This window comes from Bison bison, unplaced genomic scaffold (assembly GCF_000754665.1).
Source record: "Bison bison bison isolate TAMUID 2011002044 unplaced genomic scaffold, Bison_UMD1.0 scf7180017864365, whole genome shotgun sequence".
In the NCBI taxonomy this organism is placed as follows: Eukaryota; Metazoa; Chordata; class Mammalia; order Artiodactyla; family Bovidae; genus Bison; species Bison bison.
In genome coordinates, this window is record NW_011494937.1 from 1,141,233 (window position 1) to 1,151,510 (window position 10,278).

A 10,278-nucleotide genomic window follows, 5' to 3' on the forward strand; every position below is an offset into this window, starting at 1 on the left:
CCTGCAGGACCCGGGGCCTGGGTTCCTCTGCCCACATCCAAACATGTGGTGAGCTGGGGGAGCAGGGGGAGGGGTTCAAGATGGCTGCCAAGATGGCTGGTTGCCTTTCCGCCTCTCTCTCTTTCTCTGCTTCTCTCTCCCTCTCTCGGCTTGCCCTGTTCTCTTCGCTGCTACAGGAGTCACCGATGAGAGGGGTTTGGACAGTCTGAGGGACAGATATGGGGGACACATGAGATTAGATGTCTGCTCAGGGCTGGTGGATCTCAATTCTGCTTGGGGAGAGGCGGGTGATCCCTGCTCCCCTCTCCAAGCACCCAAGGGCCGGGCGGGAACCTGTAACCTGACCCCAGACCCCAACTCCTTCACCCCCGGGCCTAACAGCCTGGGAGCTGCCCGCCCTCCACCTGGTCTCCTAGGCCTGGCACCCTGAATGGGTCATCAGGGTGTCCCACTGAGGGTCCCTGTCTCTCATTCTCTCCATCTGCCTGATGGCCAGGGACTGAGCACTCCCCGCTGATGGGTCAGGCCCCAGCTGTAGGGGCAGGTGACTTCTCCTTCCTCCCCATTCCCCCACCCCCAAATTCTAATGCCGATTTTATTACTTAAAAGTAGGATGAAAACAGGGAGAATAAGAGAAGGAATACAACCTTCATTATCATATCGAGAAAATTATCCGTGATTTTCCTAACTAGTAATTTGCCTGCCATGCTGTTCAGAACTGACTTGCCCATTAATTACAGAGATGAAAAATCATCTGGAAAGCGGAAAAGGGAACTAATTCGATCCCTGGCTGGCAGCAAGGGCCCCCATGCACCAAGCCACATATGTGTGTGCTCACATGTGAGTGCCTGGCCTTCCCACTGGCATTGCCACCTTCTTCCTCCTCTCCCTCAGGGAACTCCCTTGGGGCCTCAACTCACCCCACGTTTGTCACTCCTGCTCTGCATGGGGTGCCCACCCCAACCCCCTCTCCTGGGGAGCTGGCTGATCCATGCTGATTGCTGCCCTTGGGCGTGGAGAGGATGCCCAGGGTTGAGGGAGGGCAGGGAGCTGGGGACCAGCCGCACCTGGGTGCCGTGAGGCCTGCAGGGAGGAGGTGGAAGGCAGGAGACTCGAAGCCTGGTTTCTATTCCCAGCCTGCCCTGGGGAGCCCCTTCTCCTGGGAGGCGGGCTATAGGGGAGGAGCTCCGGGGGCCCTGGCCCCTCTGGAGTCTGTCTGCATTCAAGCAGTCTGGTCCTGGCTTGGGCACCACCGCCATGTGGGGGGCTGACAGGAGAGAGCATGGTGCTTCAGCCCCAGCCTGGGCATCAGGGGGTGGGGGTGCCAACCCCAGGAGGCTGTGCTGCCTGGCCCCAGAGGGGGTGCCCCGATGGAGAACAGGAGGAGCAGTTCCCCCTGCCTGCTGTCCCCGTCCCAGCCCCTGCTGGCCACAGGGAGCTGAAGTTGTCAGTCACTGCTCCCTCCTACCTCTCCAGCCAGACCCAGACGTGTGACCAAGGACACACAGAAGGCTCTGGTTTCTGTGTGGGCTCCTCTCGAGGATTCAATTTCCAGACGCCAGACAGTTCCCCTCTTCCAGACCCTCCAGGGAGGTGAGGAGGGGGGTGATGCTCCTGAGATGGGGTTTCCCTGGGTACCTGACTGCACCAGTGCCCCTCCCAGCCCTGGGCTCAGCCACCCTGATGAAAGAGGAAGCGGGGTCCCAGGTGGCAGGGGGGCTGCAGAACAGAGGCCTGGGAGCGGGTCCCACCGCCCTGAGAATCCAGGCTGCTGTGACCTGTGGGTACGTGTGCTGTGATTAGGATGGTAACCTGGACGAGCCTGTGTGTGGCCACGTGTCCGACAGGCTGGTCCTGTGTTCATAAGGTTCTCCTGGGTGCTAGTGTCTGTGAGTTTTGCAGAGAGGATGTGTGTGTGTTTCCACGTGTCAGGAGCTGTCTGCGTCTTGTGTGCACCTGCTCTGTGTGCACGTGTGGCTCCTGGGAGCAAGGCTGAGCAGACCTCTTCATGAAACCTGTGAATATTTGCCAAGTGTCTTTTCCACTCAGCGCTGTGCTGGGGACGCCAGGGGGACAGTACCCCAGTCCTGTCCTCAGGGAGCTCACAGTCTAGTGACGCGAGGAATTTCAGTCAAGGGTCTCCTATCATAGGAGTTGGGAAGAAGGCATATATCTCCCCTCCAGAGCGGCCAGAGCCCCAGCTGGGGTGGGGCAGCCCCTTCATCTTGGCACCCCAAGCATGGGGTGTCCCAGAGTCCAGACCTTCATGATCTTCCCTGTCACCCCTTCCACCTCGCCCCCTCTCTCCTCACTGCTCCTAAGCACGCAGTTCGACCACAGGCCCTTTGCACTGGCGGCTCCTTCGCCCGGGCCCCTCCCCCTGACACGTGCAAAGCTTTTGCTCCCTCACCCAGGGATGAGGGTTGTTCCCTCCTCAGTAACCTTTATCTACCCCATGTAGCCTGTTTAAAATTTCAGCCTCCCACCTGCCTTCTGACTTTCCCTAGCAAGGATGACTTTGCGCACATTCTGTAATTTACTGATTTATGGTGCCTGTTTGTTTATTGTATGTCTTCCCCGATCAGGACCCGAGCTCTTGGGGAATTTGTTCCCTGGTTTGCTTTTGGACGCCAGGTGCCTAGACTCAGGCCGGGCCCACAGTAGGCGCTTGAGAACTCTTAGCTGAGTGAATGGAGGCAGGGGGAGCCTCTCAAAGGACGGAGACCCCAAGGGACTCCCTCTCCCTGGCTTTGCACACTGAGGGGTCCCTGTGGACCCTGGTCCTCTTAGGGGAGCCAGGGCTACCCACCAGGGGCCAGACCAGGCCAGCTCGGCACCTGTCCCATGCACACTCTTGTGAGGCAGCTCCCTGAGAGGGCCTCATGGGTGCTCCAGTGTGTGAGGGTGTCCCTGTGGGCAGGCGTGGGGTAGTGTGCATATAGGGTTTAGAGCCCAGAGGGTCAGGTGGGGGCCCCCGCCTTTGCTGGGGATGGGAATGTCATGGTCAAGGCCTGAGCAGCTTTGATCCAGGGGGACACTGACTCAGACTCTCATAGGATGATGGGACCCCACTCTACCCTTGTTTCAGATCCTAGGAAATCAGCCAAGCAAAAGCTCCCCCGCCCCCCACCTCAGCTCAGCTCAGTGCTCAGTCACATCTGACTCTTTGCGACCATGGACTGTAGCCCGCCAGGCTCCTCTGTCCATGGGATTTTCCAGGCAAGAATACTGGAGAGGGTTGTCAGGCCCTCCTCCAGGGGATCTTCCCGACCCAGGAATCGAACGCACGTCTCTTGCGTCTCCTGCACAGGCAGCCAGGTTCTTTACTACTGCACCACCCCCTCCCATACCATCCTCCCCCGAATCCAAAATTTGGGGAAGATAAAAATTGCAATAATTAGATGCTCAGGCTAAAAATACCCTTGTTCCCCCTCTCCCCAAAACTAAAAATAGCCAGGGCTCTTCCCTCCGAGGCTAAAAATACCAGGTAGACCAGGAAGCCAGGTGGGTGCTCCTATCTGGTGTCAGGGAGGTGAGACCGACAGGCAAGGGGCCCAGGGCAGGGTCTCCCAGCCATGGCGTTCCTGACATTGGGGCTGTGTTGTTCATTCTTTGGGAGGAGGCCTGAACTTTTCAGCATCCTTTGCCTCCATGCTCTAGATACCAGGAGCAATCCCCCCACCCCTGAGTTATGACACCTAAAAAGGCCTCCAGATTTTGCCAAACAGCCTGGGGCAGGTGGGGCAAAATCATGGGCCCTCCCAGGTGAGTACCACTGCTCTAGATCGAGGGTCTGCAGATTCCCTCTGTGAAGACCCAGACAACAAGTGTTGGAGACATTGGCGGGCTTAGCAGCTCTGTTGCATAAACTTCCTCCGCCTCTTCTTCTTAATCCTTTGAAAGCGGCCAAGCTTATTGGCTGGGGGCAGTGCCCAGTCCATAGGTAGTCAACTCCCACCCTGGCAGACCCACCCACCCTTTTTTGCCCCTGGTGATGGAGGTCAGGGTGCCCTTGAATGCACCCTCATCAGCAGAGGGGCGAGTCTGGTGGTGTTTGTCCCTTTCACCTCCCTGCCCACACCCCCTGCTGTTCCCCTGTGCCCACTCTCTCACTGGTTGTCAAACACACAGCCCCCGCCTCCGCCGAACAGCCCCAGGTCCTTTGCACAAGCTGTGCTTGCTCCCTGGAATGCTCTTCTCCTCCCTGGGCACCTCTGTGGCTTCTTCCTCACCTTCCCAGAGCTTTATGACATGTCTGGCCTTTCTCCATCACTGTATTTAACATTGCCCAACACACACACACACACACACATACCAACCACTAGTACATCACAGGATTGACTTTTTTTAGTGTTCTTTATGTCTGGCTCATTCACAGCTGTCTCTCCACACCTCGGTCAGTGCCTCACACACAGTTGGTGCCCTAAAAGAGACGTGTGGGTACTTCCCTTGTGGTCCAGTGGTTAAGATTCAGGCTTCCACTGCCTTGTTCCCAGATTCGATCCCTGGTCGGGGAAACTACGGTCTCACAGGCTATGCAGGTGTGGCAAATAAATAAGATAAAGAGTCATGTAGAATCGCTGAATATTATTTCTAAGCCCCACAACCACCATTGTGAGACTTTCGTCCCATTTCCCCAGGGAAGAGACAGAAGGCAGAGGAGGGACCGTGGTGGGGGCAGGGGGAGTTGCATCGTCACACAGCCTAAAGTGGGCACAGCTGGGATTTAAACTTAGGACCCTGAGACCTGGGGCCTCTTCCCTGTTGCCCCGCTGAGCACCATCTCCCCCACCCTCTGGTCTCTGCCCCTTTACTGCCAGCTTGGTGGTAGCAGAGGGCCCCAGAGCTTTCTTCCATGTCTTCTGCCACAGGCCCTGGCTCCCGTGACCATTTTCAGCACTGCTCTGCAGTACCTGGGGGGTTCCCAGGTGGCTCAGCAGTGAAGAATCCGCCTGCAATGCAGGGGACCAGGGTTTGATCCCCAGGCTGGGAAGATGCCCTGCAAGGAGGGCATGACAACCCAGTCCAGGATTCTGGCCTGAAGAATTCCAGGAACAGAGGAGCCTGGCGGGCTACAGTCCATGGGGTTGCAAAGACTTAGGCACAGCTGAGTGACTAGATAGCAGCTACAGGACCTGGAGTGTATGTGAGGCGTGTGATCGGTCAGGGAGCACCTTGGAGTGGAAATGGGTCTCGGGCTGCCTGTGGTTCCAACCTGCTATGGAGAGGAGCATCGAAGAGGTGGCCGGATGGCCTGTAAGGGAGAGCTTCCTGGCGGAGAGGGCTTCCCAGCCAAGGCCTGGAAGGGAAGGAGGGATAAAGTAGAGGGGAGTCAGGGAGAGTTAGTGAAAGGAAGGGACCCTCCCTGAGGTCAGAAAGAAGTGGGCAGCTCAGACGGGAAAGGAAAGACATTCCCTGGCCAGGCAGGGAGACAGGACGCGGGTCCTGGGGCCCGAAGGACTGCTTTGGATTTGTGTTTCTACTTGTGCACAGGGCTGAGGAGGCCTGGGAAGGGGTCAAGGCCGTGAAACAGGGTTAGAATGTTTAGTATGTGCTCCTTCTGGCTGCTTCATAGGCGGGAACTGTGGAGGGCAGGCGGGAAGGGAGCTCAGGCCAGGGGGGAGGTGGGGGCGAGGCCAGTGTGGGTCGGAGGCCACCACAGCTGTCAACATGAAGGCTTGGGCGGGGGCCTTGAGACCTTAGAGAGGGACCCGTGCGGGGCTTTCGAGACAGTAGTTGACATGATTCAGTGGGTGACCAATTGGAAGGCAGAAGGAAAGGAGGGGGACGGGGAAACTGCAGGCTTCTGGTTCAGACAGCAGGGTGGACCTAGAGAAACGAAGAGGATGGGGCCAGGGAGCACCTTCCGCTCTCATCATCACCCCCCACACGTAGAGTCTCATCTCCCCGCGCCCGAGTCAGGGCACATCTTGTCCCCACTCAGTCTCAGGGTGGGCCTTCCCTGGTGGTCCAGTGGCTAGAACTCTACACTCCCAATGCTGGAGGCCTGGGTTGAATCCCTCATCAGGGAACTAGACCCCATATGCCACAACTCAACGTTCATATCCTCAACTAAAGATCCCACATGCCGCAACTAAGACCTGGCCTAGCCAAATAAATAAATATTAAAAAAAAGAAGCTCCTTTGCTCCTGGCTCACTCCCGCAGGCCCTGCTCGCTCTGCCCTCTACACCTGCCCTCACCCCTTCCCACTCTCCCCTTTCTCTCTGAACCAGAGCCACGCTCTAGCACATTCCTACCTACCTCAGGACTTTTATGTGTGTTCTTCCCATGGCCTGGATACTCTTTCTCCAGTACCTTGGTGGCTCACCTCCTTGTGACCTTTGCTAAATTGTTACCTACTTAGCCAGGCGTTCCCTGACCACCCCATCTATGTTTGCATTGACACATATTCCCCACCCCACCCCCATTCTTTATCTGCCTCGAGTCTATTTTCCTCCAAAGTACTTGTGACCAGGTGGGAACTAGGTAACTACCCCCTGAATGGACGACCTCTTCCAAGGGTCTGTTTCATCTTTGTTCATTAAACGAATTAACGAGAACGCTCTCCTCACCAGAACTGGGCATGCAACAGAGAACCAGGCCAACCCACGATGGAATGTTCCCTGATGGGATAGATAGACTTTCAACCGCAGAGCCCAAGTCCAGTGAGGGGAGCAAAATGTGGAGGCCCAGTGTACTGCTAGTGTGGGTTCCAATGCAGTCCTGGGGGACAGAGCCTTTTGGAGGAAGAGGGCACAGAGGGCAGGAGTCCTCTGGGTATGTGGGTGAGAGATGTGGGGGGTGAGGAAAGAATAGGCCAGAGCAGAGAAGGTGATGAAAAGAGCAGGAAATCCAGGCCTGAAATACCAAGTCGCAGCCTCTGAGGCAATAGGGAGCCATGGAGGGTTGTAGGCAGGCAGTGATATGGAGTTTTCATTTTGCCAAGAGCGCTCTGGGTGCAGGATAGAGATCAGAAGGGGTGGGAGTGGCAGATAGATGTGGAGGAGACCAGGGAGGAGGCATCCGTGGAGAAGGGGAGGCTTTGAATGGTCCCACCCCTGCCACTCGGCTGCCAGAGTGACCTTTTAAAATTTATAGGCAGACAAACCCCACCCTGTGGCGCCGACATCTAGTGGGAGAGAGATAATAAGCAAATAAGTAAAACGCATGGAGAAGGCAATGGCACCCCACTCCAGTACTCTTGCCTGGAAAACCTCATGGATGGAGGAGCCTGGTGCGCTGCAGTCCATGGGGTCGTTAAGAGTTGGACACGACTGAGCAACTTCACTTTCACTTTTCACTTTGATATATTGGAGAAGGAAATGGCAACCCACTCCAGTGTTCTTGCCTGGAGAATCTCAGGGACGGGGGAGCCTGGTGGGCTGCATAGTCCAGTCTATGGGGTCGAATAGAGTCGGACACGACTGAAGCGACTTAGCAGCAGCAGCATGGCAGGCATGATAGGGATGAGTGCCGGGGAAAGCAGGATGCAAGAATGTTTGGGCTAGCAGGACCTCCCAGAGCTGGCAGCGTCTGTGTAAAGACTTGAAGAAGGCAAGGGAGGAGCTTTGCAGGTCTGGGGAGGAGGGAACAGCCTGTGCAAAGGCCCTGAGAGGATACTTGCCTGGTGTTAGTGAGTGAGGAGGAAAAGGTGGAAGGAGGTGAGGGTAAGGATGGGATGGGGCTGAGTGCACAGGGCCTTGTGGGCCGAAGAAGGGCTTTGACCTTTGCTCCTAGTGTGGTGGGAGCCATGGAGGGTTCTGAGCCGGAAAGGGACAGTGTGGGGACTCAGGTGCTCACCGGCGCCCTCTGGCAGCTGTAGGGGGAATAGGCTGGGCTGCGAGGGTGGAGAGCAGGAGAAAAGGAAGGAGGCGGCAGGGCTGGACCAGGGAGGGGACCAAGGCCTGAGGAGACAGTGAGCAGATGCCGAAGGAGGAGACGCAGGAGCCGCTGCGGGGATGGGAGGAGGAGAGGTTCTTGAGCACCTCGGAGGACTCGGGCTGCTTTCTGCTGAGATGTTGGAAGATGAAGGGGTGGAGCTAAGGGTTCAGTGGGGACCCTGGCCTGACCCCACCCCCAGAGCCCACAGCCCCCTTCCTGAAGGAGGTTATGTGCTGGACACTCTCTGGCACTTGCTCCACCTCTGTGACGGCAGTCTGTCAGTCCTAGAGTTGGGATGGGGAGATGGGCTCAGAGAGGCCAGGAGTCTGGCCTGAGAGCAAATAGCACACAGCAGGTTCAGACCCAGGAGCCAAGTCCCTGGCCTTAGCCCAGGCCTGCCGCTTACCCACTCGGCCACGCCTGAGGGTTCCCTGGAGGAGGCGGGCCCATGGAGCTGGGCTCTCTGGCTGCTGGGTTTGGGGAGGACTCAGGCTGCTGAGGAGGGAGCAAGAGGAAGGAGACTTGTTCTCAGGGGCCCGGAATTCTGCTGGTGGTGTCCCCCACCTCCAGGCATTCAGACTCCCACCCACTCGAGCACAGAGGGTTGCCATGGCAACCACACTCTAGGGCAAGCTCGCGGCTCCCCCTCTCCGCCAGCAGCCGGTTTTCCTCCTGTCGCCCTCCTCTGCCCCATCCCAGGGCACCTGAGGACAGAGCTTGGGCCGCATCACCCGCCCCCAGGACATGCTTTTGCCCCTTGACTTGAGACTGAGGTGGGGCTCAGGCAAAAACAGAGGCAGGTGTGGGGTCAGTGGGCAGCCTGCATGACCTGGGGGTCTAACACACCTGGGGCCCAGTCTCCCTTCTCAACGTGAGGGTGGCGAGCCCTGTTTCCCATGGGTTAAATTGGGAAACAAGTTTCCCAAACACTCCAGTTCCCTGAGGCTCAAAGTGGGGACAGACACAGGTGTGCGCTCACCTGACCCCTGTGGGCATGCCCACTTTGGAGGCCACTCAGGCTTACAGAAGCAGTCTGGGCCAAGAAGAGCGGCCTCTTGAGGGCCCCCAGGTCTCCCCAGCTTGCCGTGATCAGCCTGGGGTTCCAAGCCCCCTTGCCACTTGGGTGCCCTTGGGATCTCACTTTCCTCTCCTATAAAATGTGGGTATGCACCCCCCATCCTTACTAAGTCCTTATGAGGATTACATGAGATACAGGCGTACAGTGCTCGGAATGGGGCACAGCGCTGTCAGCTGCTGCCCCTGGCCATCGTGGGTGGTTCTGGCAAATGGGAGGTCCCAGCTGACCCCCCACACCCCTGGAGCAGAAAGGTTTTCCTGAAGTTGTGAGGCTCAAGGCCCATCTCCCATCTCTGCCTATATACCACCACCCCTCCTGCCCTGTCTGCCCTGACCCCCTGTGTGAGTTCACTGGGGCTGCTGTTAAAGCCAGGCTGGGTGGCTTTAACAGAAATGTATTGTCTCCCAGTTATAGACACCAGAAGCCCAAGATGGAAGCATTGGGTTGGTTCTTTCCAGGGGCACAGAGAAGGAACCTCTGCCCCAGCTTCTGGAGGTTGGCCAGCAATCCCTAGCTTGAAGGCGCGTCACACCAATCTCTGCCTCGTCTTCATGGGGTGTTCTCCTTGGGGGTGTGTGGGTCTGGGTCCGTGTCCTTTTTATAAGGACAGCAGTCTGATTGGATCAGGGTCCACCGTACTGGGGCTTCCTAGGTGGCTCAGTGGTAAAGAATCCACCTGCCACAGCAGGAAAAGCAAGAGATGAGAGTTTGAGCCCTGGTCTGGAAAGATCCCCTGGAGAAGGAAATGACAACCCACTCCAGTATTCTTGCCTGGGAAGTTCCATGGACAGAGGAATCTGGCGTGCTGCAGCCCATGGGGTCGCAAAGAGTCAGACATGACTGAGTGCGCGCAGACACACAAACACACACACACCCCACCCTGATGACCTCACTCATTGTAACTTGATTACATCTTTATCTCCAAATAAGGTCCCATTCTGAAGTGCCGGGGGATAGGGCGCCATTGTATCTTTTCTGGGGGGAATATAATTCCATCCACCCCAAGGCCTCAGGGCTGGTCAGGCCTGGATCTCCCAGGTGGTTCCCACCTCACCACGTCTGACCTCACCTCCTCACTTCAGTGAGCACCAGGTGCCAGGAGAAACTCCCCAGGGCCTAGTGGGTGTGCAGTCAGGCCAGGAAGAGAGGGGACAGAGCTGCTGTGCCCAGCTCCCCCCACTCCAACCCCGAGGTGGGGACAGCCCTGGGGATGCCTGGGGCTTCGTGGGGGAGCTGCTCCAGGGATGGGGCTTCCGGGAGCAGCAGCATCCCATTGGGAACACTTTCTGTGCCCCTGAGGCAATGGTGCCCACCCTG

General features: G+C 57.4%; 1 protein-coding gene across 1 annotated transcript in view; it reads left to right on the plus strand.

The window, feature by feature from the left end:
- The window catches only part of LPHN1 (latrophilin 1), a 49,874-nt gene that overhangs the window by 1,416 nt on the left and 38,180 nt on the right, over window positions 1-10,278 (plus strand). The gene's annotated exons all lie outside the window — the stretch shown is intronic.